Source organism: Lactuca saligna, chromosome 9 (genome assembly GCF_052625555.1).
Source record: "Lactuca saligna cultivar CGN05327 chromosome 9, ASM5262555v1, whole genome shotgun sequence".
NCBI lineage: Eukaryota > Viridiplantae > Streptophyta > Magnoliopsida > Asterales > Asteraceae > Lactuca > Lactuca saligna.
The window spans coordinates 158,568,208-158,577,255 of NC_136425.1; the positions used below are offsets into that span (position 1 = coordinate 158,568,208).

General features: G+C 32.1%; 1 long non-coding RNA gene across 1 annotated transcript; it reads left to right on the forward strand.

Annotated features, from left to right (window-relative positions):
- On the forward strand, positions 1 to 2,112 carry LOC145017944 (uncharacterized). Its single transcript, XR_013666744.1, has 3 exons — positions 1 to 511; positions 619 to 705; positions 1,984 to 2,112. It is a non-coding gene; the product is annotated as an uncharacterized LOC145017944 (long non-coding RNA).
- Positions 2,113 to 9,048: the final 6,936 nt, after the last annotated feature.

Genomic DNA, 9,048 nt, shown 5'->3' on the forward strand with positions numbered 1-9,048 from the left:
TAAAATTCAATTACCCATTCAAGATCACTCCCAAATTCAGCCCCTCCCTCACTCATTTCCCAGCAGAAAACGAGAGCAAGAGAGGAGCTCTTGCCCTCTCGGTTTGGACAGCAAAACAGGAACAGAAAAGGCTGCTGTCCCTCTTCCCTTTTCTCCCTTCAAACCATCCCCATCACCACCTTTTTCCTTCAAGTTTGATCAGGTCCATAAGCCAAAATGATGGCTTAATCACAGCCCCTTTTTCCTTGTTTGTTACTTGACTGAAATCACCCAAATACACTCTTTAGTTGCTGAATTTTCGAGAACCTACACATACAAATAGTTGCTGAACTCCAGGTACCAAATAAGCTCCTAAAAACCTTCCTGTTGTTGCCATTTTTCGAGATCATAACAGCCCATTGAAAGTCATTTTCGAGTGACATAGATCCCATGACAACCTCTTCCATGATGCCTAGAAAGATGGTGTTCAACTCATGATATAACAACCCTTTGTGATAGTATTAGAACAAAGGTATACATAAAACTTTTACTTATGTTTTACATCTTAAAAATAACCTACAAGTAGTTATGAATAACTAGCTGTAATATCTAACTTAATCTGTCATCATCTATGTTAAGTCCTCCCAAAGAGTACTTCCGTCACGAGCCTTCGAGAAACCGGGAACATCTCGACATCTTTGAACCCGATAACGACACGCAACTAAAGTGAGTTTTCTACGGCCCCTCTTTTATGTTTTACAAGCTTTGGGGGAGAATACACATTAAACAAGTTATAGTTGAAAGATTTAAAGGCTTTACTAACTAAAAATACAAGTTATGTCACTAAACATACTTAAGCTAAAATTCCAGCTTTTCACAGTAAAGTTATGGTCTGTTCACGGACTGTTTTGCCCTCCGTAAACTCAATGGATTTCAAAACTGTACAATATGGAAGTAGTTCATGTTAATACCTTTCTAAGGACTACTTGCACGCGTTCATACGATTTTTCTACAATTTATAATGATTTTTACAAAACTGTCTATCATTTCAGAACATTTTCGGACCTGTCTGTAAAAATGAGTATTTTCACTCAGGTTAGGAACCACTTAAGCTTAGGATAAAAATTATGGACAAATTAGACTCATTTTCTAAACTTTGAGAGTTTACGGATCCAGATTTCAACTTATGATGATTTTTCTATGATTTTTCTAAGAACATGGACATAATTGCCCTTTTTGATTTATCTTGCTGTTTGGACTTTCAAATATATATACAAAGTGTTGTGATAAATAAGAAGTACACCGATTATGATATTGTTTGGTTCACACATACTTTAATAGTTACAAAAGTATAAATTATAACAAGTACCTCTAATATGATCATGTTGAAAACCTCATAAGATATGATGATTTGGACTATATCGATTTTGGACACTCACAGCCGGGGTGCTGTATAAACTTTATTATTCACTTACAGTCGGAGTACTGTCTAAACATATATATGGTCACTTACAGTCGACGTACTGTTTACACTCGTATAGGGACACATATGACCGTCGTCCTGTTAGAACTTGGTAGTTTTACATTTTTAAGCATTACCGCCAAAAGTCTTTAAATCCAAACAATCGGGAATTATAACAAAGTCCCGGAAATAAATATACTAAGACACACTGGGATGAGGTTGTATGTAGTATGAATATTGCTTGTAGATTGTTAAAACGATTGTTAGTGTCTATCTATACAAACACTAAATATTTTGCTTCTCATAAATATGTTAAAATTTACTTTTATGGTAAGTAAGTAATATAGGTACTCATATTAGATTTCAAGTATCGGTTCTCATACGAAGCATATCGGTAACATTGTTGGACATGTTTTGCACAATTTACTTCGTTATACATCCCATGTCTTATAAAGATTTCATTTTATAAAACCTACGGAGTCAAAACCTGTGGAACTCACCAACAATTTTTGTTGACGTATTTTAAAAATGTGTATTCTCAGGTAACTAAGGAGTCGGAGGTAGGACATCGGTCCTAAGGAAATTATAGTTGCTTTTTTTGGGAATAATCTTGAACTGTTTTTATTTATTGATGTGTGTTTAAACTATGAATATGTAATTTCAATTCCAACACTTTAAGGTTTGTAACATATTGATATAAATATATTGAGTGTTCGATATATGTGGTTGACTGTGATCCAATTGTATAACGTCGCAACCCCGGCGATTTCCGCCGCGGGTCGGGGTGTGACACAACCCAAAAGAATTTATATATTTTTTATGTCATGAGTAGTGTTAATTATTACTATTTCAAAGACATAATTTTTTTTTACAAAAACTTATTTTTTATACGAAAACGTATTTTTTTAAAAACAATAAATATATATTTTACGTAAAATAAATACATAAAAATACATAAAATTTGTTCGTAAAAAACTATTTTTTTATATTACGACTAATATACATTTTGTTTTATTTAAAAAAAGTTATGTAAAAAAATGTTTTTTATAATTTATTTATTGTTTATGTTTTAACGATTTTGTTAATATATAAATTAGTTTTAGGAAAGAATAAACCAAGAGATCATTTAGCTCAATTGGTTAACGCTTTGGTAATTTAAGGGGTGGAGGTCATGAGTTCAAGGCCTTATCCTAACAATTTAATTGTTTCTTTCAAAGAAGTTTCAAAAATGGTCCCTGTGGTTTAGTAAATGTCACGAATTTAGTTCCTTTATACTTGAAAATACGAAAATGCCCTTACAGATTCAGTCCCTAACGGCAGAATAGTAACGGCGTTAGTAAAAAGGGCCATCTATGCAAGTTTTGCAAACCCCAGGGGCCATTTGCATCAAAAAAAATTAGCAGGGACTAACTTTGTTACTTTTGACAAACCACAGGGACCATTTTTGTAATTTTGTTTTTACATAACTTGTTTGTTTAAAATCAATATATTTACCTTCTTTGAATGTTTATTTTAATTTTCAGATGAATCGATGTACAATACTTCATGTTTTTCTCAATTTTATATAGAGGGCGTTCAAACTTTTATTAGGGTTGCTAAAGAAAATCGCTTAGAAAAAGGAAGTGGACCAATTTTTTGTCCTTGTAACGTTTGTAAAAACTTTAAATGTTAAATTGTACCGAAAAAATAGAGTATTATTTGTTGCAAAATGTTTTTGTGCATAATTACACTTGTTGGTCAAGACATGGAGAAACACTACTTGATTGTAGCACATCCTCGACCAATTTACATATTAATAATAGTACATACAACAAAGATTCATATGTTGTTGATATCACCATTCAAATGACCCCAATGACAATTTCAATGAAATGTTCGATGACATGGAGGCTAATATGGGTGATGTTGAACAATAAAAATTACATGGCCTATTTGAAGAAGCAGAAACACCGTTATATAGCGGTTGCAAATTTATGAAACTTGATGTTGTATTGAGGTTGATGAACTTAAAGTCAAAAAACGGATGGAGTGATAAAAGTTTCACAAGTCTATTAGTGCTTTTGCATGACATTCTTCCGGAAGACAATGAATTACCCATTTCTACATACCAAGCAAAAAAGCTAATGTGTCTGATGGGATTGGAAATTGAAAGAATACATGCATGTCCAAATAATTGTATGTTGTATGGAAAGGAGTTCGAGAATAAACATAATTGTGTTTTTTGCTGTGCATCGAGGTATAAACAAAAAAAAGATTTGGATGAAGTTGACGATGATGTGACAAAAAATGGACCACAGGCTAAAATGTTGTGGTATCTCCCGATTATACCGAGACTGAAAAGGTTATTTTCAAACGAAAAAGAAGCAAAGTTACTTTGTTGGCATTCGGAAGAATGTGAAACTGACAGAAAACTAAGACATGTTGCAGATTCACCTCAGTGGAGAAATATTGATAAGAAGTATCCTAAATTTGGAAAATAGATAAGAAGCATACGGTTTGGGTTTAGTTCATATGGGATCAATCCTTTTGGGAACATAAGCAGTCGTCATAGTACGTGCATGGCCGATTCTTTGATGTGTATTTGTCTCCTTTGATTGATGACTTAAAAACTCTTTGGAGTTCGGGTGTAGACGTATATGATGCTTATAAGAAACAAGACTTTCAATTGTGGACCATGATTTTTTGTACTATAAGTGATTTTCCTACATATGGTAACTTGTCAGGATACAAAACAAAAGGTAAGAAAGCTTGTCCAGTTTGTGTAGATCAAACAAGCTCGATATTGTTAAGAAATTGCAAAAACACTGTATACATGGGACATCGAAGATTCCTTCTGAAGGGTCACTGTTTTAGGAAGAAAACTATTGAGTTTGATGGAAGTATCGAGATCAGAACGATGAGGAAACTATTTGATGCATTTTCACGAGTTGCAAGTATAAATGTTGTGTTGGGAAAAAGATTTCGTGTTAATAAAGAGGCCCTTTGGAAAAAAGTCAATTTTCTTTTGAATTGCCTTACTGGACACATTTGGATGTTAGACATTGTCTAGATGTTATGCATATTGAAAAAAAAAGTATGTGAGAGCTGGATGTGCTTATTATTAGGTATAATGCATAAAACTAGAGAGTCTAATATCCGAAAGGACATGGTTGAGATGGGGATACGTGAAGACCTTATTCCCGAACATAGTGCTAGCTAACCGTGTTTATCTCCCAGCTGCTTGTTATACTACATCCAAAGAAGAAAAAATAAAGTTTTATCAATGTTTACATGATATTAAGGTTCCATCAACTTATTCTGTAAACATTAAAAGATTTATATCGATGAAAGACTGTAAATTGTTTGGAATGAAGTCTCATGATTGTCATGTTATGATGGCACATATGATTCCTATTACAATTCATGGAATTTTACAAGATGACGTATGACATTCTATCGCTAAGCTTTGCTTGTTTTTTAAAAACATTCACTTAAAGGTTATTGACGTAGAAGATTTGGATAAATGGGAGAAAGACTTTTATGTTACACTTTGTGAATTAGAGATGCACTTTCCACCCTCATTTTTTGATATAATGGTTCACTTGATATCTCACATCGTACAAGAGATTAAGGCCTGTGGTCCCATATTCTTACGGTACATGTACCCTTTTGAAAGATACATGGTATTCTAAAAGGTTACGTAAGGAACCGTAAACGACCCAAGGGCGATATTGTTGAAGGGTTTACTTCTCAAGAGGTGATTGAGTTCTGCCATGGTAATCCTATTAATAATATATTACAGTTATAACATTTATAATATATTACATATAATATAGTAATTTAATTTTTTATAGGCTATATGAAAGATGCCGAAAGTGTTGGTGCTCCTAAAACTCGTCATTCAGGTCGACTTGAAGGTAAGGGATGAGTCGGTTTGAAAATAACCATGCCAACTTATGAAGAGTTACAAGTTGCACATTTAGTGGTCCTAAAAGACATGAAATACCTTACTCCATACATTGATGAACACATGGACATGTTGAAGTCAAAATACTCGGGCAAGGAACAAATGTGGTACATAAACAATCATAATAAAGAGTTTTCAAGGTGGCTGAAAAAGATGGTTTTACACTTGTCGACGTTACAACTAATGACTATGCATCTGAACCATTCGTTCTAGCAAAACATGTCACACAAGTTTTCTTTTTCAAAGACCCGAGCAAACAAAAAGAGCACATCATCTTATAAGGGAAACAACGTATTCTTGGTGTTGATAATGTCGTTGATGAGGAAGAATAGGACCACTTTGATGATCTACCACCATTTTGTCGGTATTGAACCTAATAATTACGATAATGTTGAACGCACAATATTTGTACGATCTAACATTGAAGGGACATACGTTGATTAAGGGCATGAATGGGGTTTTTCTTATGCATTTTTTATTATTGTGGCTACATGATTTTTGTATCAAATACTATCTATTGATAGAGTAATTAAAATATTGTCCTTATCTTTTGATAATTACAATGTTTCTATATTACTATCCATTCATAGAATAATAATCTCCAACTACATTACAGTAGTTGTTTTAAGTAAATACATTGAATAACATTAAACATATACTTATGGTTTGCATTGTATAACATTAAAATGTATTAGTAAGAGTGTAATATTTTTCCTTGTTCTGTTAACAAAATAGACAACTAAGACTTTTACTTGTTCTGTTAACAAAATGGACAAATGCACTTTCAGAAAAAGGTAACGTACTTATAACTTCAAAAACCGCCTCAACAAATCAAGAAATCGTCCTAAAATATATACAAAATAGCTTTAAAATAAATTTTTTCAAATGGAAATAATCAAATTAAATAATAACATACGATGGTGATAAGTTTTTCAAATGAAATTGCATCTTAAAATTAAACCGACTCAAAAATAAAACCGCCTCAAATAATTACTTAATAGCATCAAAAGATAAATTAATAGCATCTTAATTTAGGTCCAGGAAACCACTTGAAAAAACCCTCGATAGCCGCCACCAAATTCCACACAAATCGCATCAGCAAAACCTAAAACCGCCCCAAATAATCTCTTTCCCTCTAAAATTTTCGTTTTAGCTTTCTAATATTTTCATTGCGCGTCAGCTCTTCTCTAGTCCATAGTTGAATTCGTAAACCATTCTTTATGTACAACATCCATAGTCGACGCTACATCAGACAACATTCACATCGCTATGCTGACCTCCATTCCAACCGTCCCCGGCGCCTAAATCGCTCCACAAGCCTCCGTTTCAATACGTTGGCCTTTTCGAGTTTCTTTGTCATAAGGTATGTATATATATCCATTTTCTTTTTGTCTTTTTATACTTTAGGAATCTTTAAGAATATGAGAAGATGATGAGGAATCTTTAGAATATATGATAAGATGAGCACGTGACTATCTTTACAGTATATTAATGATTTTCCTTTTGTCAAAAAGTGTTATTGCTTTACGTTATACTTTAGAGATTTTTAGAATATCTTTAGAATATGAGAAGAGACTTATCTGATGTCGTATTCTATTTAATAAATGTAATATTTGGGTCACATATATGGGGTCTACCAATTTCACTGGATCTATAACTTTTATGCTGGATTATGTTTTTGTTTTCTTGTAATATACTATTTTATTTGAATATTGTGTTGGAATATGGTTTTTGTTGCTCTAATGTTTATCATGTTCAAGTGTTTATCATAGATAAAATTATTTTTAATTTGTATAATGTTCTTAGGTTATAAAAATGGATGAGGTACGACCAATAAAAAAAATGTCAATGCGGTATTGCTACATTCAAGAAAAATTATCGTCCTGAAGAGTATAATGTTAAGTTCAATGAGAATAATATCCCAAATGGTGGCATGTCAACCCAATTTATGTCTTGGTTTGGCACGAATGTTCAACAAAAGTTTCCCATAGAAAGCTAAAGATAAATATTTTAAAGATTTATGGGTGGAAGCCAATGTATTATATTTTAATTTATTACAAATATGAATAACTTGTTAGTTAGTTATTATGTTTAACATTTTTTATTTGAAATTGTAGAAACAGTGGAATATCGAGTAGAAACAGTGGAATATCGAATCTGATGACATCAAAGATTATATGAAGAGGAGAGCTGTGAAACTTACATCAAATTTTAAATCAAGGCTAGTTCCAAATTTTGTAAATAAAAAGTTAAATGCATGTTATATATATATATATATATATATATATATATATATATATATATATATATATATACATGGTGATGTATGGGATAGATTCGTTGCACAAAAAACTACCTGTGAGTTTTTGGTATGTTTTAATTGTTTATTTATTATTATTATTGATAATATTATTAGTATGTTTCCAAATAATTAATAACATTTTGTTGATATATGTATAGGCAAAAAGTATAAAAGCTAAAGAAAATAGTGGTAAAAAGAAATCCCAAAACCGCGTAGGACGAGGTGGATCGTCAGGTATTGAAAAAAAAGCACCTATTGTATGGCCTCTACTTGTAGCAAAACATGAGTTTTTAGAACGTATACAAAATGAACGGTCTAAGTTGTATTTAATGTCTTTCGCAATAAAAGACAAAGAAACCAAGATGTATGATCTTCCACAAAAAAACAATTGAAGTTTTCAAAATTTTGGTAACAATTATGTTTTTTAAATTATGAGATGTTGATTATTTTCAGTAAATAAATGTTACCAAGTATATTTTATATAGGAACGAGAAGAGAAAAATATGATATCCGATGAGAGTTATTATCAAAATGATGAAGACCCGTTAGTTAGAATTTTTGGGGCCCGAGCACGGGGGCGATCACGGACAATATCTAATATCATTGGGCCTACTATGTTTCCGGTAGATTGTTTAAGAATGGGGAAAAAAGTCGAAACTCGATACCACAGGTTGACACGAGGCCAACATTTCGTGAATCTAATGGTGTGTCTAGTGAACGATTGGTAGAATATCCACCTATTGAGGTAATATATTTATAGTTTTGATATAAACTTATATTAGATTTATAGTTTTTCTGTATGATTTGCAGGTTATGACAACATGTGATTTGCTATTAAAAGTTGCTAATACTGAGTTGAAAGTAGCTTCTGGTATGGCATGGTCAACCTCAGAAACGGTTATACATTCAAAACCAGTAAATGAAAGTTATGTTAAAGTTCAGGTTGATGAGATCATAGAAATATAGGAGAACTTGCCTGTGATTTTTTGTACTATAAGTCGCTGAGATATGCATTACAGGTATATTTTTATTTAAATACAAAAATATTTTTTAATATAGTTTTATTTAAATATTACAATCTATTTATCTTGCAAGCAAAACACTGACCAAGTCAAATAGTGGTACGAGAATGGGCTCAAGTCGCTCCTGTCTAGAGATACATATTGATGACACCACAACTTCATTTTATCGTCCACAGGTAGTCGTACGGTTCACTCTTATAAAATGTTGTTAATTTAGTTTTATTTGTTAATATTATAAAAATGTGTTTGTTATTTTAGTTTGAGGAAAATCACTTTCCTTATCATCATCAAATGGATGCTAATGAACCTTTTTTAGGTGGTTTAGCTGATATGGTTA